The following is a 24,479-nucleotide window of genomic DNA, read 5'->3' as shown; positions in this document are numbered from 1 at the left end:
CTCGACTAAGAGGTATGTTCCAAGCTATAAGTGGAGAAATGGTGTGGAACGATATTAGTAGACGAACAAGCTTGAATGGGATTTTTTAAAGTAGGAAAGATCATAGCGTGAAGATAAAGTTCGAATTTAAGAGGAAAAATTGGGGAAAATATTCATTTATAGGAAGAGGAATTAGGAATTGAAATAATTTACCAACTGAAATAATTTTCCAAGGAAGATGTTAGATAAAGTTACAACTTCTTTGAAAATATTTAAGAAAAGACTAAGTGAACGATTAGGGAATCTGCAACCGGGGCGACAGTCTAAATGCAGATCAGTAGTGATTGATTGATTGATTGATTGATTGATTGATTGATTGATTGATTGATTGATTGATTGATTGATTGATTGATTGATTGATTGATTGATTGATTGATTGATTGATTGATTGATTGATTGATTGATTGATTGATTGATTGATTGATTGATTGATTGATTGATTGATTGATTGATTGATTGATTGATTGATTGATTGAAGGACCTGTCAGAGACTTGAATATCGAAGAGGACAAAATTCATTTTAAAAATAAAGACAAGGAAAGCCACCGGCCCTGACTACCTTCGAGTAGAGCTGTAGTATTCTCAACAGTGGGATGCGGTAGAATGTTTAACACTACTCTTCAACTAAATCGTCAAGGAGGCACGAACATCGGCCGATTGACAACGGAGGATCACCATACTCACCTTTAAAAGGAAAGGAACCCCTGCGGAATATGCTAATTACAGCCCGGTCCGATTTTTGAGCCAAACGCTGAAGGTCTTCGAGCGTGTTCTTTAAAAAAAAAGATTCGCGAGATCGTCGAATTTTCCAGAAAGCAAACTGAATTTGTGAAGAACTGCAGTACACCCGATCCAATCCATACTGCACGGCTCTTCGCTGAAACACATCGTGAAAAGAGCAAGCTGTTCCATCTCGTTTTCCTGGACCTCGAGAAGGCATTCGATAGCCTGCCAGAATACCTTGTTAACTGGGCGAAGCTGTTCTGTGTGGACCAAACAAGCTACGTTCAGGCCCCTGCAGGAGTATCCAGTGTCTTTTCCATCACCATCGGCGTTCACCAAGGTTCAGCACTGTCACCGCTCCTGTTCAACGTAACAGCAGATGTGCACGATTCTCTACGCTGACGTCATGTTGATCTCTGACGCCCAGCTTGGTCTGCAATGGACCGAGCGAGTTGGCCGTGCGGTTGGGAAGCGAAGCTGTGAGTTTGCATTCGGGAGATAGTGGGTTCGAATCCCGCTGTCGGCAGCTCTGAAGATGGCTTTCCGTAGTTTCCCAATTGTACACAGGCAAATATTGGGGCTGAACCTTAATTAAGGCCCCGGCCACTTCCTCCCCACTCCTAGCCCTTTCCTATCCCATCGTCGCCGTAAGACCTGTGTCGGTGCGACATAAAGAAGATTTTAACAAATCAGTTAGCATTAGACATATGCAGCTGAAAGTTTGAACCTGTTAAAAACAGGATTGGTCAAGAAGTTGGAACTAGTGGATAGAAAGATTCTGAGGAAGATACTGGGACCCCAAAGGACAGAGGATGGATTGTCGTGTACCGACCTCCCAGGGGCTCGAACCGGCGGACTGCCAGGTGAACGGCAGCCGGGATTCACAGCCGAGATTCAATCTTATATATTAAGGGAAATAAATCAGTATCAGAGTAATAACCGGTAATAGCGACACCTTGTAGTGTCAGAACATTGTATGGTAATTACCAGTATATTCAGATTTAATAATTAGAAGGAAGAAGAAGCTTTTCAGTAAAGTTACAAGTAGTGGAGAGCATTAGTCAGGCAGAGGGCTTGCGAAACGTGCCGACGAAAATATGTTTACAACAGCGCATGTTTGCTTGTTTGTGTATCGACAAACAGAGTCTAATAGTTGGTATAGGAGCCGGGCGGCTCGCCGACAAAGAACACAAAGCCAGTACAGTTGTACTCTAGTAGAGACAAGGAAACAAGAGTACACGAGTAGGACAGAGGCAGTAGTGCACAGAGGGCAGCACCTACTGAGACAATTAGTTCAGAATAGTAATTGAGGGCACCACCTACAAGGCGAACAGCTAGGTAACGCCCATGGACCCAACCCCTAAGGTAGTGGGAAGGGACCGACCTTTGCTTCTAGGATAGCAGATATAACCCTAAGCCAAGATGGCGTGGGGCTCTCTCTCGACCAGTATTCGTACTATTAGGACCAGGCTCCTTCGAGCAGTCAGTCGTGACAGTGAAGTTGTACATAAGTGCCGCAGGGCAGAATTCGGACTTAGCGTGTAGCCGTAGCGTAGGCTCGTGAAGCAAGCTCTCGTCAGGCCGACTAATTCAGAATCTGCAAATGAACTTGTAAATAATGTATATAGTCGTCCTAGGAAATAAAGGACAGTGGATTTAAATCATCTTTTATTTCGGGAGTTGCGGGACAGAGTTCGCACCTACAATTTACCTCCCTACTTTACCGCTCGGCAGGACAGGTAATACATCAACACCAACGCCCTGGTGACCAACCAACTAGAACGTCTCACATGACAGGTAGGTCACGACAGGATCATACAGAAAGAAAGGAATCCCAGAATTATATCTGAAGATGGAAAAGATCTGACATACCATCCGGAAGAGGAGAGCCATGGTCTTCAATCATATCTACACAATGAACCCGGGAAGACTGACCAATCAAATAATAAATGTTTTTGAGATCAGGAAAACTACGGTGCGCTGGTATCAGGAAGTGAAGAAGGACCTGGAGGAAATGGGAATATACGGAACGGAAATCAGCAACAGGGATGCTTACAGGTTTAGAAACAAGGCCACAAAGAGTTTTCAATAAAAGTTAGATCCCGAACCCAAGCGCCGGACAGAAGGAAGGAGGAGATTGCAGAGTGAAAGGATGAAGGAGAACTGGACGAGGATTAAAGCCCAGAAACAGATAAAGCTGAATTCCAATTAACGTGGTCCCTAGTCGGCCAAACCGAAAGAATAAAAGAAGACATCGGTACAATTCCATTTATTTTTATTTAATTTTCAAAATCTTCCTCCAGTCGGAGGCTGCCTAGGACTAAGAATACACAAACAATTCCATTCAAAAATTTAAAAAAGTAAATTATGTCTCAGTCTGGCGAATATACTGTAAGTGGTGTCTAAGTATCAAAAGAGAACCCCAGAGCGCTTTCAGCCCCCAGACGATGAACTCCTTTAGTTGGTATCGATAGTCTCCATCATAATCCTAAACCCACGTAAAACTGAAATGCATTTTTAACGAGTCCCTTACTGAAATATAAAAATATCCTTATCTTCACAGGACTGAAGTTACATTCGGTCTAACATCATAGCTGAATAAATTTTACATGTGTGTGGTTTTTTTTTTCTATAGTTGTTTTTTCCATCTGAAGATCTGCAATCCTTATATTTCAATTCAAAATTTCAGAAGTTATCCATGGGCGTAATTTGAGCATTTTGATTGGGGGAGGGAGCAGTGATCACCGAGGGACCCATGGCTCCTCGCTTTTGAGAGCAATTTGCGACCACAAAAGTATTGCTAATATTCTCCACCTTTCCTAGAATATTCTATGTTAATCAGTTTAATTTGTAAACCAAACCTCGGTAAAGTCAAGAACGTTCACGCAGAATTAAAGAGTATATCTAATCTATATGTATATAAATAAGAGTTTTGTCTGTACATTGCTCACAATTTAAGAAGAATGGTATTTCTGTATTGGAAGTGTCCACAGGAACAAGGAAATACACTTTAATTTTCCGCCATTTCTGTATGTATGTATGTATGTATGTATGTATGTATGTATGTATGTATGTATGTATGTATGTATGTATGTATGTATGTATGTATGTATGAATGAATGTATGTATGTATGTATATACGGGCATCACAAGAAAATGGCTGAAGAGAATTTAACGAAAATCGGTACGTGAAGTCGGGGAACGGTGTACTACAATATAGGCTATACATAATTTTAATCCACCCTGCGTGAAATGGCAGTTTAGGGGGAAGGCCACAAATGTAATTCTCGAATATTTATGTTATTAATAGTTCTATCAATGAATTAAAGTTCTGGTCACTTACGTCTTATACATTTTACCGTACCGCCTATCACACTTGACCACGTGCTAACGACGACAGACAAGTGGCAACACTTCAATACGGAAGCCAAGGTTAGTTATAGATTGCACCACTATACTAGCCATTTTGCCAACAACAACCAAATGAAAATAGTTCTATTTTTCAGCTCGCTTAAACATTACATTTAAAAAATGCTCATGCTTCTGTAAATGAATAAAAGGTTATACGCACTATACCAAATTAAATACGAATCAATATGTATAAATGCATAACTGTATCTGACATAAAAAGTAGTGGATTGGTCGTTCTGATTGAAGGGTGACGGTTCTTCAATTATTTTTTGTAGTAGTGCCAACATGAACTATAACTGTCAAGTGCAACCTTGTACCGGTCCACCTATAGGCACCGTGCAGATATATCGAAATGCTACTACTAGCGCTACATAGTGGCCCGTTCTGAAACAAGAGGTGAGGCGCAGTGCGAGAGTCTCAGTACAACGTGTGTAACATTCGAACAAGTTGCGGGTTTAAAGCGATTCAATTCGGGGATCTAAGTGAGTCATCATGCAATGAAGGAAGAAACCTTGTTGTCAGTGGCCACGTGAACGGCGTTGAAGAGTTAATTTCGAATGGTTTCGGATACTTCACAGTAAAAGTCACCCGACAAACGTCTGGCAATGTGCCGCCTTATATCGTGAAACTTGAGGTAGGCAAGGTGTAGTTAGGTAAAGATGTATATAGTTTATTTAGTAAGGATTAACTGATGTATGTTTGCTGAGTTATACGCATTTTTATTTTGTGTTCAGGTTGACCAGAATCGTAATGTCTCTACCAGCGAATGTTCCTGTCCTGCCGGCGCCAGAAGAACTTGCAAACGCGTAGCTGCGGCAGTGTATTATATAAATAATGAAAGTGTTGTCTCCAAAACAGACCGTCCGCACCAATGAGGAAAACCGAGCCCGAAAACAATGTCAACAGAAAAATATAGAAAAAGCAAACGCGTAGAAGAACTGTTCGGTAAAAAGACTTTGAGGACATCTCTTCCCCCCTTCGAATTAACTGAGGATATTTTTAAACACATCCCTTGCAGTCTTCGTACAAAGCATTGAGCAGAAGCAAGTACTGAAATCGAACAATCGTGCAGGACCGTAGTCACCTTATTGATAGACAGGGTAGTGAATGATGTGGAGAGAGAAGAATGTGAGGAAATTGTGACACAGCTATTGCATTTACAAGTCTCTAACGACGTGCGCTTCCCAGACAAATACACCTTTCGCACTGTGAGTGACGAAATGTTTTTTACCAGCAAAGTGCAGGTTGATATAGATCATATAATTAAAATCTCCCTGGACAATCTATCTCAATCAGGAAGCCCTCGATGGTTTCAAAAAGAAAAAAAAAAAAAAAAAAAAAGAATATCTGCTAGCACGAAAGCAAATCGGACCAAAACTAGGCGACATAACTTTCATACTTTAGCTCTCGCATTTGTAAATGAATCTCCAATTGGGGGAGCTGCTTTGATCATTCTTACGGAAGTGAAATGGAAAGTGAAGCAATAGAATGCTATGGAAGTTCATTTGTTGTTCGTGTTATTCGATGAGGTTGCAAATTCTTTAACACGCAACACATAGACGATGTCATCCACGTGTGGAAAAAGTTCTGTTGGCGATTTCTGTAATATATCGTATATTTTGATTCTTTGAATACACCTTTCTACGTGAATTCTAACACTCGCAATATTGTAAGTACTCTCAACTTCCTCAGCTGTTAATCTCCCGTCATGTAAGAACGGTGGTGTCACGATTATGATACCGCGGCCAGATAAGTTAGTTCTGATGCCTAAATCCTTTATCAGCCATGACCACATCGCCAGGTTGAAGGAAAATAAACCACTGACGGTTGTTATGAATGAGTCGCTAGCTCTTCCACCGTAACATTTAGATTTAAAGCAATCATACCATTAGGCGTGATTGCAATTAAAACTTTTGCAGTGTAGCAACCCTTGTATTGGGAATAGAAATACAATCTCTTGATCTACTTGGCGAGGCTGTTCAACCCTAAATTCCGTGCAGTCAATAATGACTCGACAATTACCGTAACTTCGTTTAAATGCTGGAGACATTGTTTCTTGAACACTTTCCTAACTAGGCCAGAATATGAATTGTTTTGTACGCAGTACCAGTTGCATAACCACGGTCGTAAAAAAAAACGTGAAATTGTTGTCCTGTGAACACTCTCAAAGCAGAATAGGACAGTCCGATTTTCATTACGAAAATGAATAATCTGGTTTCTTTACATAATTTCGAAACGTTACAGTTTGATAATAACGCAAGGAAAAGACGTTGAATTTCACACCTGTTAAATCACGCATTTGTGTATTGTTCCTTATGGAACTGTAGCCTTGGAAACCTGGACCCTTGATGTCTGCATGATCGTCTTCCGTTCCAGATATCATGTTTCGTTAAGTCCCCTCCCAGACCGAAATTAAGTGGAATACATGATTGTGTATGTACGTCGTTTTCATTCATTGAACAAGAAAACATGAAGTCTGAACAATGAAATTCAGAAGCAACTGTTCCCACGGATGCATCCTTGGTTATGTTACTTGGGCAAACTGTGCTTGAAAAATTTCCGTCTTAATCGTTTTAATCGCTTGAGTTGTCAGTGAAAGCGCTGTAAGCTGGATCCCGGCGACACATTCCTCTCCTTGGATTCATCCGGAAATATTGTCGGAACATAGGCTGGACTTAGTGGGTGTCCAGATCTTTTGTTTCCGATGAAATGCGCACTACATATTCCTGAGTAAGTCGTAGGTTGCCAAAGTGATCCGTCAGTGCTAAAAATTAAATTAAATCGGATCAACTGAACTTATGGCAAACATATGCAGTAGGCTACGTATGTGTAGGCCTACTTACTTCGTTCGGTTAACTCCTTGTATTACCCATCACCTCCTTCGATCCACATCTATCGCTCGTTTTGGAAAACAATAAATTTTTTATTTCACTTCCCGTATTTCCGTAAGTATTGGGACATCTGACAACACAACAATTGCGTTTACTTGATCTCCTTTTCTCTGCCATTATCATATGAGTGACTACACGCTCAGTCATAACAGAACAGCTACTGCGAGTCTGGAGTCTGCCTCACGTGTTGTTCTCTGCCCGGCCGCTAGAGCGACGCGCACGGTGCCTATAGGTGATGGTGTTTCTGCCAGAGCCATCTACAGTTAAAGCCGGAAGGTACGCTTGGCAACGCTGTATCTAACTGTCAAGCGGAGGCCGAGAGAAAAGCGGGCGTGTCCGAGTTTGAATGACTTCACCCATATCCACCACATTTAGACCTACAAGGTGATAATGATAAATGCATAATCTTCGTAAAATTATACTAAGAAACACACGCATCAGTAAATGCATTCACTGAAGTTAGAAATACACATTTTACATGCATAAAAACATAAAACACTTTAAGAACAGTACTCACAAGCTCAATTATTGTGGAGCGTTGCCAGTTTCCTCCGCTTAATGCTTTTATCCTCACTGCTGACGTAACTCTTGTTCTTCATCTGTTTTCAATAATTATTTAACATGACATTGGAAAATGTATAAAATAAACAATCTATCAGACCATTATTGTCACACCCACAATGACCACGTTCAAACCAGAACTATACATTTTTCATCCCTTCCTAAAGCAGCTCTGGATAGAGAGAAAAGGCATTCTTTATGATTTTCACAATCCTTGTAGTCTTCACCTACCAATAATGTAAACATTCCTGTCACTGTAACGCAGACACACACAACACAATCTGATGGCACCACTAACACACCTCTCTGTAGTTCTTCAAAATAGGGGTCATCTGTTTCATTACTCTGCCGGAGTCCTAAACATGTGTCACAGCTTAACCTTCTATATTGTTCTTACTGCATACTCAGAAATTTATATTAATCCTGGCATCTCAAAATTCCCACCAAAAATTCACATGATAAAAGTGAGTCTAACTTGTTTATTGCTCCCATATTGGGCCTAATATCACTTGTCTTGATGGAATCCGACGTTTCTGATTGGCTACAGCCAAATTGCACTTTTCCATACCACCACCACTGCAAGCCTATAACACCCTTAATCCTAATTTTCATCTCACTTACTAGGACTTAAATTGTAGTAACATTGTAGTCACAACCACTAAGGTATCGAAACTAACCAAACCCTCTTTCTAAATTATCACTTTGAAATTTCCCTAACAGTAAATTATTTGCTTTCACAGTTTAAAATGGAAATTTTTTAGTAACTTTTCTTATTTTTAGTGTAAATTTCGAATCGCTGCCTTAACACTCCAGTGGTCGTGCGAAGAAAAGTCACGTCAGTGGTCGCGCGGATCACAATTGTGATCCGTACTTTCTTTGTAATATAAGGCTATTCTATGCTATTTATTGAATGAATATGATTATGCATTATGAAAAGAACTTTATTTTCTGTACAATGTCATTTAATTATGCATGCATTTATAAACACTGAAAACTGACCGGACATTGTGATTTGTCTCACTTACTCCCTCCATGAGGTACGGTACGGTACCTCACTGTCTGGTTCATTCGTCATCGATTTATATTCTCATAGTCATCCATTTTGTACTTATATACCAACAATTAATATAAGCTCATAAAACGGAGTAGATATATGCACATGAACTGAGATTAGATACCGTAATAAGAAAACAAACTAAGTCAAAAGAAGTCACGCTAGTGGTCGCACGGATCACAGTTGTGATCCACAAGAATAAATTGCTTTATAATGTAACAACCATCAGTCAAGGTAAGCAGACTACTGCGTTATCAGAGAGGGGATGGGGTGCGAGGAAGGTACACAGATGCTCAAGGTCAACAGTCATACCAAAAAACAGAGGCGAAAGAAACTAAACGGCTGGATCACTATTGTGATCCGCGCGACCACTGCAGTGTTAAAAATATAACGTAGGACAAATAGTATGTGCTTTCACTGCTTATCTAACGAAACTCGATCAGCTTATCGAGCATTTTTAATATATTTATTTGTACACATTCAATAATAACACTACTAGCAGTGGCTCTGGTATAATTTAATAAATATTAATTTAATTGAGACCACTTGCATATTTCATCATCAGCCAAACATCTTATTTCTTTTACCGACACGTGATATCTATTATTATATACAGAGACATCCATATCTTGGTGAATTTTGAGTAAATGGCTTACATTTGGCAAATCACCCATCTTCTTACTTTCCCTACTTTTCATTTCCAATCTCCTACCTTCTGGATCTATACTTTTATCACTTTTCGTTGACAAATATTGTCGCAAATTTGGAAAAATAATTGGACATGCATCAGAAAGAAGCTCATTAGGTTTAGGTGGTAGTATAATTACGTTGCCTTTATCACGAATTGTATCCCCTGTTGAAAAACGTTCGTCTGGGGAATTACTTATGCACACGACTGAATCCTTACCAGGTTCTCCAATTATCCCATTTAAAGTGACAAATCCATTTTGTTTTAATTCTTCGTCCGAATGAAATCTAAACGAGATAACAAAACCTTATTTTTATGCTACAGTTGCTACGATATAAATTCAGTCTGTGCATTCACAAATAACAACGTTATTGACTTAACGTCCCAGTAATTATTTATTTATTAGTCTGATTAAGGACACCCTAGATTTGCCATAGGACACAGAATAATACACAGTAACAATGATAGGTTACAATTAACCATGTTAAATGGCATGAACTCCATATAAATGGTGTCGAAGAATCAAAACGGAGTATTTGATGAGTGAGACGACTATCTCATCTTGTAGACTTCTCAATAGTTTATATTTCTGTCGCCATGTGACGAAAGATTTGAGAATTGTTTCCCTCGCGCCAAAGAAAAGTCCTGTCACCAACTTTTTTTAAAGGTTATACGACTCAAGAAAGAAAGGGATGATTGAATTATAGATATACTTTTTCTCATTGTCTACGTCAGTCGGCTGAGAGGCTGAAGATTCAAAGCGTACCGTAGGATCAATAATTTCTGCTTCGTTCTTCCGTCTGTCAATCGCTATAATATCAATCCTGCGAGTGCTGCCTCCTTCGGCGATGCAGTGGACTTCTTCGTACATTTCTAGATTTTTGAGACGAAGACCATCAGCAATCAGGTTTCTGATGATGTTATGGCGTTTGATCCTAAGCATTTCTCCTTGAGGGCAACTCCCTAGCACATGTGGTAAGGTTCCATACTCACTGCAGTGTCTGCAGTTGCCTGTGCTGGTAGAACGTCCCGGCAGAGTACGTACTGGTGCAACCATCGCGGTCATCTTCAACATCTCCCTCCATTCCGAACAAGTTAAACCATCCCTTCTGGTAACCCAAGAATTAGCAGCAGGAACTTGAGCAAATAACTTAACACCTCTTCCTTTCTGTGGATATGCACACCAAGCTTCAAATTCGCGTGTTCTAAGTATATCGCGCAGTTGTCTAACATATTTCGTTGATGTCTCTTCATTGAGTTGAAGTTCAGATAGGCAGCGAGTTTTTATTGCTGTGAAATTTCGAACAGCCTTTAGTGCGAATCATTCACAGCTTCTAGCTTAAGATTGATGTTCACCTGTTGAAGGTACGCTTCCCAAGTAGCGCGCATTAATGCTAACCCTTTATATTTGTGGCTCGAATAGATCATACTTGCCGACGTGTCACTCGGAAGTTGTAGAATTTATTTTAAGTGCGCTTCTGATCATGTTGTCGGCTTTAAACAGACTTGATTTGGGAATTTTCTCAACCGAAACAATCTGGAAGGGGTATATCAGTGTAGGGCCAATAAACTGATTTATTACAGTCAGTTTTCGATGCGGTTGGAGTAAGTGAGTCCTGGTAATCTGATCTAAGTTAGCTTTCAATTTGTCAAGTATCTGATTTTCATTGAAGACTAAAGTCCGTCGGAAAGTTTCCCCTAAATATTTTATTTCTTCACTATCATTTATACTTGTAATATTTCCAGAGACCGTCACGATATCATCAGAATGAAGTTTACCATTTTTTATAATAACGGCATGTGATTTGTCTGCATTTATATGCAAACCTATTTCTTGAAGCAGATTTATGACAGAAGTGACTAGGATTGAAGCTGCTGCTTGATCTTTAGCTATGATCACCAGATCGTCGGCAAAGCATAGGGATGTTAAAGGTACAGTGTTAGGACTCAATTGAAAACCATACATTTCTGATACTTTGATGTCTGTGAGTTCATCAAGGATGTGGTTTATACCCCAGTTAAATAAGAAAGGTGAAATGGGATCTCCTTGCATCACTCCACATTTGATGTTTATCTTATCTGTATTACCACGAGCAGTTTGAACTTGTGTTGTGTTTTCTGTGAGAAGGTTGACTAGTAACTTCTTAATGGATCTGGGTAGTATAGAGTTCTCTATTGTCGCCTTTAAGTGATTGTGTCCAATACTATCGAACGCTTTGCTGATGACGAGGAATACTGCGCAGCCCGAAATCTTTTTCATTACAGCTGTTCGTAAAATGCCATCAACAATATTCACGTTAATGAAAGAGCGAGGGGTCATGACAAAACCTCTTTGGAACTGGTTCAAAGGAATGTATTCCCTTACAATTTTATCAAGGATCTTACTTAATATGTGCCGAATAATGGAGAAAATACTAATCGGTCTCCATTTGGACAGATCTCTTCACCGCCTTTATGTATAAGAACAATTCTCGCTGCCTTGAGAAACTCAGGAATGAACCCACTTTCAAATATTCTTCTGATGATATAGGCTAAAATATTAGCAGCAAGTGGATCATAAACAGATTTTAATAAAACCTTATCCGGACCTGGGTTAGTGTCAATTGCTATGCTCTTGATAATAGAGAAAACTAACTCTTGAGATATTGAAATTGTATCATCTAAGGTATCATTCGTATAATCAATATAGGAGTCTCTCATGCAATCATTAGGAGTTTCAAATCTGTTCCTAAAATATCCTTCAACAACATCTTTCTCTAGTTTCAAATTTTTTGTTCTTTTGCCACTTTCCTCTTTTGGTAAAAATATTCATATTGAGTCAGTTCATACTCGAATTTAGCCTTCCGACGTTCACGATCATTCTTAGAGGATCTCTGTGGGTTACTGGAGGTTTTATATTGTCGGTTGTTATTTTTGTAAGTGCCACGTTTACGAACTTCAATATATCTAGTAACTGGACTCTTTGGACCGGGCAATAGGTCTGTAGCTGTGGCAAGGAAATTTACAGAATCAGTGACTTGTTCATTGAATTCATCATCATTCAATTCATGCTGAAAAGTACCTAGCCATTCACTCAGTTCGTCGTGGTAAGGTTTATTTATTTATTTATTTATTTATTTATTTATTTATTTATTTATTTATTTATTTATTTATTTATTTATTTATTTATTTATTTATTTATTTATTTATTTATTTATTTATTTTGCTCTCTTTGATCAGAGGTTATTTCCAACTTCGTTGACTGACCATTTTTACTAGAAATAGGAATAGGATCTGAAGGTGGAATATTAGACTGGCTAGGTGTAGTCATAGACGGATTCAACAAGCAGGCTCTGTATTGCTCTGGATGTGATTTATATGTATCTTAAGGCCTTTATACATTTGCCCGCAAAATTGACATTGTGTTTTGTTATCAGTGGTACTCTTATTGGTGTCATTTGTAGCCATAGTACAGGATGTATAACCTCGATAATATAGTTACAGATTATATTTGTCAATGATGATAATTTATTAGGCCTATAGACACTATTACTATGAAACTGTATAATATATCAGAAAGTAGGGATGTGTAAAATATTTCGTCTTGTAAATGCAAACAATAAATTGAAGGTATCATATTAGGATATTTAAAGAGAGTTGAAAGATGGAAAGAGTCCGATATGTCAGGATTGTGTCCCGTAGGAGTTCTTTAACGTGCCAATAAATCTACCGACACGAGGCTGACGTATTTTAGCACCTTCAAATATGGGGCCGATGACCTTCGATGTTAGGCCCCTTTAAACAACAAGCATCATCATCTTCAAATACCACCGGACTGAGCCAGGATTGAATCTGCCAAGTTTCACAGCCCTGCTGCTCCTTCATATACACTCATTTCGACAATAGTTTCTACGTACTGGACGCTTATTAAATCATTTACCTAATTATATACAATCGAATATATTTGTGAAAAATAAAACGAAACACAATATGAAGTTCACCATACATCAACATACACGGATAGCTTCCGCGCTTTCACCTTGGCCTCCGCTCAACGTTGCCAAACTTACATGACTCCGACTTGAAAATGTAGTCGGCGATGGTTTCTGCAGTACGTATTTTAACGCCGGCAAGTATGAAAAATACCTCTTACAGGTCGCTGAATTAGGGATATTTTAGGCTAATTAGAATGAAGGAAATTTAACAATATTAGACATTATGATACGAGTGTACATCGGTATGCCTCCCCCCCACCGCGCTGGTTTCTCCACATACTTTATTTCAATTCTTCAGCTCTGCTCTATTCTATCTTGGTGTCTTTTGTTTTATTTTTGTAGTTTCTATCTCTTCTACCACACCCGTCCCAGATTCGTCTGATGTCCTCTCTGATACTTCTCAAGCACGCACTGTGTGATGGACATCTTAATGTTGTCGTCAGCTCCCGCTTGGAGCGCTGTGCCAGCATACAGCGAGCCACCTGGTGATGAATGAGCGTAACACTACAGCTCGAACGGCAAAGCATTCTTAAATTCAAACCCTCATTATTTTAGAAGACTTCCTCGGGAACAGTCAGGATTTTCTTCTGAAGACGCGGAGCAAAGTTACACCTTGTTTCCTTGACACGGCATAAGCCCAAAAGTTCATATCATGTTCCTATTACTGAATATAGGAAGCCTATACAATTTTGCAACGATCGTGTTGTTTCATTGAGCTAAATTAAACAGTGTGACGAAAAACGTACTTGCATTTCTAAGTGTTTAATATTACGAAAATTCGGTTGCCTTGAAAAATATTGGCCCTTGCCAGCCCCGAATTACGCCTATGATGACACTATCACAGCCCGGTTAATGTATCATTGGTTTAAGTAGTTCACCATGTAATCAATTCTCTATTACAATTCCTAAATCGTCCAACTCCATGACTAAATGGATAGCGTACTGGCCTTTGCCTTAAAGGGTTCGATTCCCGGCCGGGTTGGGGATTTTAAATTTCATTGGTTAATTCCAATGGTTTGGGGGCTGGGTGTGTGTGTCGGCCTAAGCATTAGACTTCATCATAGATAGGGTCCCATCCTCACAGCCGCGCAGATCGCCTATAAGGCGTCAACTCGAAAGACCTGCGCCAGGCCTCTTCCGAGGCCACACGCCATTATTATTATTTTTGTTATTATTATTATTGCTTAATTAATTACGTAAATAATATTCGATTATTAAAATCCTCAACCTGTTTCCAGTCATTCCACTGGGTCAGGAATGGGATGAATGAAGCCCCATCTATCGGCAAGGATAGGAACTGTACCGACTGCCGAAGCCTGTCGCACTCCTTTGGGGCATGATAATGACTGACAGATGAAATTAAATTATAGTGAAGAGTGTTGCTGGAATGAAAGATGACAGGGAAAATGGGAGTACCCGGAGAAAAACCTGTCCCGTCTCCGTTTTTTCCAGCACAAATCTCGCATGGGTGGCCGGGACTTGAACCACAGAGCCCAGCGGTGAGAGACCGGCGTGCTGCCGCCTGAGCCAAATTACAAATTATTATCTATTATAGGTTTTTAACGTATGTCTTTTAGTGCCGGGAGTGCCGAGGATATGTTCGACAAGCTGTTTTTTCCGGTGTATCCCAAGGGGGTGAGTGACATGTGTGAGTGTGTTGTCTGTGGGTGTAGGTGTAATTGCACGGGCTAGAAATAGGAGGTACTTGGGGTTGAAATAGGAAACCACAGAAAACCATTTCGAGGTATTCGAACCAATTTCTCTCCCGAGTACAGAACTATTTCTTCTTCCATTTTTTTTTTTTTTTTTTTTTTTTTTTTTGTACAAGTTGTTTTACGTCGCACCGACACAGGTAGGTCGTATGGCGACGATGGGATAAGAAAGAACGAGGAGTAGGAAGGAAGCGGTCGTGGCCTTAATTAAGGTACAGCCCCAGCATTTGCCTGGTGTGAAATTGGGAAACCACAGAAAACCATCTTCAAGGCTGCCCGAGAGTGGGGCTCGAACCCACTATCTCCCGAATGCAAGCTCACAGCTTATCGTGCGGCGAACTCGCTCCGTATAGAACTATTACAGCGTCACTTACTAATAGTTAATCCATTAATATTTTTTTATTTAATTATGTATGTAACTCATTTCAGTAATGTATATTTCTTGTTCACAGGATGTTAAGATACATTTAGAAGAGTTTCGAGCTTGCGAAGGTACGGAAGATTTGCCGCTACGTTACCACGATGTCTCCTTAGAAATGGTCGGAAGGAACGAGGTAGCCATTGATGGAATGTACACAGCAGATATAGTGGTCGGCAACAATAATGATTATAAGGTGAGAGGCAAACTAATTCACTTGCACTGGGTGTGTCTCAATGTTACAGACTCTTATAATCCAGATCAATATTTGTCACTGATTTGCCCAGGTGGCAGATTACCTATCAATTACTTACACTACCGCTCATTAATTTCAATACACCTTGGTATTTTAAATTTACGACTCAAATCAAACGTTATTTCTCACAAAAAGATAATTATATTAACTTACACATATATAATACAATCACAATCATTATATTTTACTTTCATCAAAGTATCCTCCTTTGGATTTAATGACTGCCTCACAAACTCGAGGCATGCGGTCAATCAGTTTTTGTAGGTATCGCGAGTCTATATGATTCCACACACCCTTAGCAATATTCCAGAGATGTTCCTTGCTGGATATATTAACTTCCCTGATACGTCTGTCCACTTCATCCCAGACCATTTCAGTGGGATTACAATTGGGGCTTTGGGACGGCCATACCATGTCTTTCAGTACTTTCTGTTTTTCCTTTGACACAATGTAGTTCGTACAGGATGCCGACCGATGTTTTGGGTCATTATCCTGTTGTAAGGTGAACCCTTTCCATATTAAGCGCAATCCACTTGGTATTGCATGATACTGGAGTATGCGGTGGTACTGCTTCTGATCCACACACCCTTCGATTTTCACAATGTCGCCAACCTCACCTCCGGCAAAACTTCCCCAAAACCATTATAGAACCTCCACCGTGTTTAACTGTAGGTAGAACACACTGCTGGGCTACTCTTTCCCCTACAATTCGGCGAACAAAATAATATTCTCCGTCTGGTTCCAAAAATCTCGAACTTCGATTCATCGGTGAATAACACCTTCGTCCACTCTTCCGATGTCCAATTACGATGTTTTCTAGCCCATTCAAGTCTCTTCTGTTTATTTATGGGCCTTAGAAGAGGTTTTCTTGCTCTGACACATCCTTTCAAGCCGGCTTCAATCAGTCTCCTTTTAACTGTTGCAACAGATATTGTTGTCGTGTTCATTTCTACTAATTCTGCACGAATTTGGGGCGCTGTTTTGAGTGTATTTCTCTTACTGGTAATTCTGATATATTTGTCATCACTTTTAGTTGTTTTACGAGGTCGTCATGGTCGTGGTATATCCTTATTGCTACCAGTTGTCTTCTGACGGTGAAGGGTGTATTGCACTCCCCCTATAGGCACACTACACTGTTTCGCAATCTGGGGAATAGATAAACCTGCTTGGCTAAGTGCTACAATTGCAGCACGTTTTTCTATGGATATCTCCACTCGAGGAGCCATACTAGCGATGTGCACACTTCAATTGTCACGAAGGAACTGACATGTAGGAACCACATGTTATGTATCGTGGCAATGCTTGCCGTTCGCTGCAGGTATCACATCACTACAGGGAACAACACAGGTGCACCAAATGCGGCATCCGTCGGCAAATAGGTAAACAAACATATCCGATAGGTACATAACGTTTATGTACACAACATTGTTTGTTGGATACTATTGTATCTCGATGATCACAAACAAAAAATCATGGCATGTGTACAACTGTTGTACTATTCCTTTGCTTCCTCAACCGTACCCTTATCTACAGAGAACTAGATGTCAATTATTGGGTGTATTGAAATTAATGAGCGGTAGTGTATCTAGTCTTTTTTTAAATGATTTCCAAAAACTTGTAAAAGAGAGGGTGTATAAGTTTCTGGTAAGACCCCAGTTGGTGTATCATTCCAGTATACGGTAAATCCACAGTCTGTTCGATTAAAAAATGGGTTTCTAAAATATAATTAGCAGGACAGGGATCAGTGTCTGTCTGTCTGTCTGTCTGTCTGTCTGTCTGTCTGTCTGTCTGTCTGTCTGTCTGTCTGTCTGTCTGTCTGTCTGTCTGTCTGTCTGTCTGTCTGTCTGTCTGTCTGTCTGTCTGTCTGTATGTATGTATGTATGTATGTATGTATGTATGTATGTATGTATGTATTATGTATATATGTATGCATGTATGTATGTATACGCATCATGATAAAACGGCTGAAGAGAGTTTAATTAAAATCGGTATGTAAAGTCGCAGAATGAGCCACTGCAATCTAGGCTACAAATCATTGTATTCACGTTGAGTGAAATGGTAGTTAAGGGGAAGGCATAAAATTTAACTCTCAGATATATATGTTATAAATATTACATAACTAAAGTTACATAGAATTAAATACCCGATCATTCATGTCTTATACATTTTTAACATACCGACTATGATAACAGAGATATTCATGAATATGTATTTCTGTCGCTAAGTCCATATCAACACCGAGCCACGACGAAATGGGTAAACAGAATTATGTAAAAATCGGTATGTAGAGTCGGGGAATAATAAACTACAGTCCAGGCTATGCATAATTTTATTCGTCCTGTATGAAGCGGTAGTTTAAGGGAAGGCGCCTAAAATTTAATTTTTAAATATCTATGTTATTGGTCCTATCAAAAAGTACTACATAACAAAAGTTATAGAGAATACAGTTTCCGATCATTTATGTTTTATTCAGTTTAACCGTACGGACAATGATAAGAGTGGTATCTCAGAGACGGAAGAAAACTAATTTTGAAGGCCTACAATATCGGAAGCTCATAAAATTGCTCAACAGTAACATTATATTGACCATTGTTTGTTGTGATGTTCTTTGTCACTTCTGCTGCCACTCATCTCCGATAGATGGGATTACTGTTGCATACGGAGTATAACAGCCTGCCTGAATATTGACGGGAAGTAGCTGGAGAGTTAGATAACTTTCTTCTTTATCACGCAATTCCTCTGGTTCATACATTTTCTGATACTGCTGGTACGCAAGACACTGGTCCATCATAGTATTCCAGCTATTCGATCCCTACTCTGACGCGCTGTTTGGAATGATCAGTGTGCACACTTTAACGGAATAACGGCACAAAAGCTACCCGTTTAGGTGACAGACCACCTACCCCTATAGGAATAGAAACAACTTCCTTGATTGATTGATTGATTGATTGATTGATTGATTGATTGATTGATTGATTGATTGATTGATTGATTGATTGATTGATTGATTGATTGATTGATTGATTGATTGATTGATTGATTGATTGATTGATTTCGCGACATGCCTACTGACGCCATTTTAATGACCTATGTTGATTTCAGTTGGGAAAACCAATAAGACAGACTTTCTGAGCATGAGAAAAAGGCAGATGGAGAGTGAGTTTCTGCCATTACAACGAAAATTCCCTAACCCAGTCTTCACATAAGAAAAGACGTATGGTGACTTCCCTGACGCGTTTCTGGGGTAATGTTAAGAGCTATGCAATTTAATACAATGTTACTCACAAGGTGTACACTAGCTAACATAGAATTCTGTATACAATGTAGAATTCCGTAGCGAAGCACTGTACAACAGCTAGCTCAATGATGAAAACATAAAATCTGGAATAAACTCCCACTAAAAGCTGTACAAAAATATATAAAACCATACCAATCATTATTTGAGTGATGGGTCAACTGCCAATATTAATTACACCATCGTCTTCATTTTGTGGATAAGTGAAATAGCTTCTTGTTCATGAAAATATTATGATCTTTTAGTCTGAACAGATGGCGATTTACACATAATGAAACGTCTATTTAACGCGGAAAAAACTAGATCAGTTCGCACAGTTACATTCGCCAACATTTAAAACACAAAACACAATAACATTTCTCGAGGACCGCTCTAAATACCCACAAAAATGGTCGCGGTTCCATATTTCAGTTGGATGAGCACAGAATCTCACTCCCATTTGTATTACTCGCGAAACTTTTAGTGATACCTGGACTCCCCAGTGCTGAATCAGTAGAGCTCGGTAATCTTCGAGATTCGTATTGGCAACCTTTGAACACAAACTATGAATCGCCGTGAGACATCTGGCGTACACTTTACGTACTAGTACTGGTGTTGTTTACACAGCAAAGCCAAAATATAGAATTCATTCTAGGAACAAGATTCACATCGAGAAATGTTATATAATGTGTGTGTGACACAGTTGTTAGCTTAAGATAATAAAGATTTAGAAAATTCCTATCGATCGATCATACAGTACTATCGATTCAATTCAGATTTCATTTCCATTCAGTTGGCATCATTACCGGAACAGGGAGAGCTCCCTCCTTACTCCTCACCCCCGTACAAAGAAGTATAACTAAAAGTTTCGCGAGTACCTAATAAGTTTGCGAGCTCATTCCTAGTTATATCAAGGACAAAACAACAATAAAATGACAATCAACATTGTAAGAAAAATTCGAAAAAATACACACAAAGAAATATATCTGCACCTGAAACAAAATTGCGTACAGGAAATACGAGTATATTCCTCGTAGAGGGTTAGCATATCGTAAAATCTCGTGGCTGGTAGAGATCCTGTGTTATTGCGTTGCTGTCCGACTCGTTAGCTGAATGGTCAGCGTACTGGCCTTCGGTTCACAGGGTCCCGGGTGCGATTTTAACTTTAACTGGTTAATTCCATTGGCTCGGGGGCTGGGTGTGTGTGGTGTATTCAACATTAGAAATCATCCTAGGTAGGGCCCTCATCTTCACAGATATACAGGTCGCCTAATAGGCCGTCTACTAGAAAAAGACCTGCACCAGGCCTCTCCGGAGGCCATACGCCATTATTATTATTATTGCCTTGATGCTAGAAAAAAACTAAGACAAGGTCATTGTCGGCTGCCTCCTTTCTTTGTAAGCTTGTTCCTTTAAATACTGAAGATAAGTAACCTTCCCAAGGCGAGCTAGACGAACACACAGCATGACAGCCATTTGTGTTTCGTGGCCTTCTACACTCTGGGCGCTTTTGACATTCATTTCTCATCTAACGATCTTTCATTCTTTCTCTTTAACTTTACCCTTGTTCATAGCTCTACCATAATTTCTTTTATCACATGCTTCCTATATCATGGGCCTCGGATCACATTCCTCCTAGTATTTCCTATCTCAGAACTCTTGGTTCAAATTTTACGTAGTATTTATTATCTTAGACTCCTTGTTTCATATTTCTCGTAGTATATTTTATCTTAAAGTCCTTGGTTCATATTCCTTGCATACATTTTAACACTATGCTCCCTATATCACATCTCGCGTCGTGATATTTCTTATTTAATTAGCTCTTGTCCACGGCTCACGCCCTGCCGTGAATTACTTTTGCCCAGATATTTTTGAGGACTACTATGTCAACGCTGGTCCGCCTTGCTCTACCATCTCTTCAAATCAGAGCAAATGCATGCACATAGTATCATTCATGCAATTTATAGCGTTAGGTTGTCTATCCCCCATGTTGATCTATTTCCAGATATCAATAGCTAAAAGGCACTCTTATCCTTGGTCTCTTAACTCCCATATCTCCTATTCCTAGACATGTACGACTAACCAGCGAACAAACTGCAAGCTATCCTAACACATTTCCTTCAAAACCAATAACCTGACCCCTGATCCTATACACACAACCTGCCTAATCTACTATTAATTTGCCTTGAGGCTTAATTAAAGATTTATTTGCAAACAAAATAAGCAAACCCTACTAGTCTTACCCATCCTAATATCTGTTCAGACCTAACTTACTCATATGATGTCATCCGGCTCCATCGCCCGAATCACGGCGATGTTTAGTGCATCATTGCACCCTGGGAGCCCATGGTTCGAGTCCCTCTGGCACGTACTCCACAGCAATCCAAGGCGATGTCCTCTGCTTGGCCGGAATGAAGTTGAATGGTTACGCTCTCCTCAATCGATGCTGCTATCACTCGTAGAACCCGCACAGTCCTATCGCCTCGATATCCCGGCTCCACTCGTTCTACTGGACTGAGCGCTGTTAGTCACTGTAATCTACCTAGAAGCATTTTCTGTTACCTGAGCGTTATGATACTGTCATTCACTTCAATAACACGTAGTAAGTTAAACGATATTCCCAGCTATTGTAGTCGAACTAGGCCCTCCTTTAGTGTTCTGATACTTATAGTTCATAGGGTTTCTCCCTAATTACATTCTACGACCCGTTCTACCAGTATTAATGTTTTGGAATCTAAACCCTTCAATTCTAAAATTAATCTCGATTCTCACAGTGTTTTCGGAAAGTCTAAATGATATTATTTCCCGCTCTAGCGCACTATCTTGCACTTTCGATGTGTCTTGATTCACACATCGTAACATAGGAACAACCAAGGCAGTATTATTGGACCTTTAGTGTTCTTATGCCAACTAGCAAGATACCCGTGCTTCGCTACGGTTTTAAACTGAAAGTTATTATTCAAAGTTTTACATTTTGGAGAGTCCACTGTCAGCTGAGCCTGTAAAATACGCCCTCTGTTCGTACGTCAAGCGGATTTGGGGGAATGATTACTTATTTTCTGATCTAACACTCATTTGAACCCCATACGGAAGAATTTGAATGTTTTAAACCATATCTTATTTAACTTCTAGGATGTATCATCTTCAGTGTATGAAATATACAGTAAGTATCCTCACAAAAATAATTCAACCCCTTATTCAGTCCTTTCTACAACCCCCTTAAGTGAATTTTCCGGGGGGAAAATGCGCATTTCTTTATTTTTAAAGGAGATTGTACATACCAACTTTCACGTCTATAATAACTTCAGTTTTCGAGATACCAGTATCCTAACATAAATAAATCAACCGCCTTTCTCAGTCATTTTTACCCCTTAATTGTTCTTTTTTCTTTGAAAACAAAAAATATGTGTTACTTTATTTTTAAAAGATATTAAAAATACCAAATTTCACGTCTGTAATATGTTAAGTTTTTGAGATATACCGTAGATATGTTCATTTAAAAATCACCCCCTTATAACTTCCCCTTTAGTGGATTTTCAGAAAATATATTATGCATGTTGTTTTAATTTTACAGGAGATTCCTAATACCAATTTTCGCGTCTGTAACATGTTACGTTTTTGAGATATATTGTAGATACACTCATTTTAAAATTCACCCCCTTTGTCACTCCTGTTTACCTCTGTAACATGTTACGTTTTTGAGATATATTGTAGATACACTCATTTTAAAATTCACCCCCTTTGTCACTCCTGTTTACCTCTGTAACATGTTACGTTTTTGAGATATATTGTAGATACACTCTTTTTAAAATTCACCCCCTTTGTCACTCCTGTTTACCCCCTCTTAACTAGATTTCCAAAAACAAAAAAGTGTGTGTTGTTGTATTTTTAAAGGAGATTCCAAATGCTAATTTTCATGACTGCAACATCTTCAGTTTTTGAGCTGTAAGTATCCCCATAAAAGGTTTTAAACCAGTTTTTCACCTTTTTTCTACCCCCCGTACGAGGATTTTCTGAAAACAAAAAATACGTGTTCCATTATTTTGTTAAGAAGATTCGAAATAAAAATTCTCTCGCTTTTAAACAGTTACATTCTTGAGGTATAGGAACACCAATGTTTTTATTCACCCCCTCCCCCGTTTCACCCACTTAGCGACGGAATATCCTAATATCCTCCCTTAGTGAGCACTTGCATTGCAATATAAGTGTATGCTTAAAATTATATTTCATTACGTCCAGTAGTTTTGGCTCGGCGATGATGAATCAGTCAGTCAGTCAGTCAGTCAGTCAGTCAGTGAGGACGTGTTATTTTATATAGATGATAATGAGCAAAGGAGTGGAATCAGAGATAAGACGTTTTGAAGATGATGTTATTCTGTATAGAGTAATAAATAAGCTACAAGATTGTGAGCAACTACAAAATGACCTCGATAATGTTGTGAGGTGGACAGAAGGCAATGGTATGACGATAAACGGGGTTAAAAGTCAGGTTGTGAGTTACACAAATAGGAAAAGCCCTCTCAGTTTTAATTACTGCGTTGATGGCGTGAATGTTCCTTTCGGGGCTCATTGTAAATACCTAGATGTTAATATAAAGAAAGATCTTCAGTGGGGTAATCACATAGATATGATTGTTAATAAAGAGTACAGATCTCTGCACATGGTTATGAGGGTATTTCGGGATTTTAGTAAGAATGTAAAGGAGAGGGCATAGACGTCTCTGGTAAGACCCCAATTAGAGTATGGTTCCAGTGTATGGGACCCTCACCAGAATTACTTGATTCAAGAACTGGAAAAAATCCAAAGAAAATTAGCTCGATTTGTTCTGGATGATTTCCGACAAAAGAGTAGCGTTACAAAAATGTTGCAAAATTTGGGCTTGGAAGACTTGGGAGAAAGGAGACGAGCTGCTCGACTAAGTGGTAAGTTCCGAGCTGTCAGTGGAGAGATGGCGTGGAATAACATCAGTAGACGAATTAGTTTAGTGGTGTCTTGAAAAGTAGGAAAGATCGCAATATAAAGATAAAAGTTGGAATTCAAAAGGATAAATTAGGGCAAACATTCCTTTATAGGAAGGGGAGTTAGGGATTGGGATTACTTACCAAGGGAGACGTTCAATAAATTTCCAATTTCTTTGCAATAATAAAGCTAGGAAAACAACATACAGGGAATCTGCCACCTGGGCGACTGGCATAAATGCAGATCAATACTGATCTGAACGAACCACTACTTCCTTCCACCACTACAACAGAATGTGAGAGGGTCGCTTGATTCTCTAATCTCATATAAAGATTTTTTTTTTTTGCAAGTTGCTTTACGTCGGACCAACATAGATAGGTCTTATAGCCACGATGGGGCAAGAAAGGGCTAGGAGTGGGAAGGAAGCGGCCGTGGCCTTAAATAAGGTACAGCTCCAGCATTTGCCTGGTGTGAAAATGGGAAACCACGGAAAACCATTTTCAGGGCTGCCGACAGTGG

This window comes from Anabrus simplex, chromosome 7 (genome assembly GCF_040414725.1).
Source record: "Anabrus simplex isolate iqAnaSimp1 chromosome 7, ASM4041472v1, whole genome shotgun sequence".
Taxonomy (NCBI): domain Eukaryota; kingdom Metazoa; phylum Arthropoda; class Insecta; order Orthoptera; family Tettigoniidae; genus Anabrus; species Anabrus simplex.
This window is presented reverse-complemented; position numbering follows the sequence as displayed.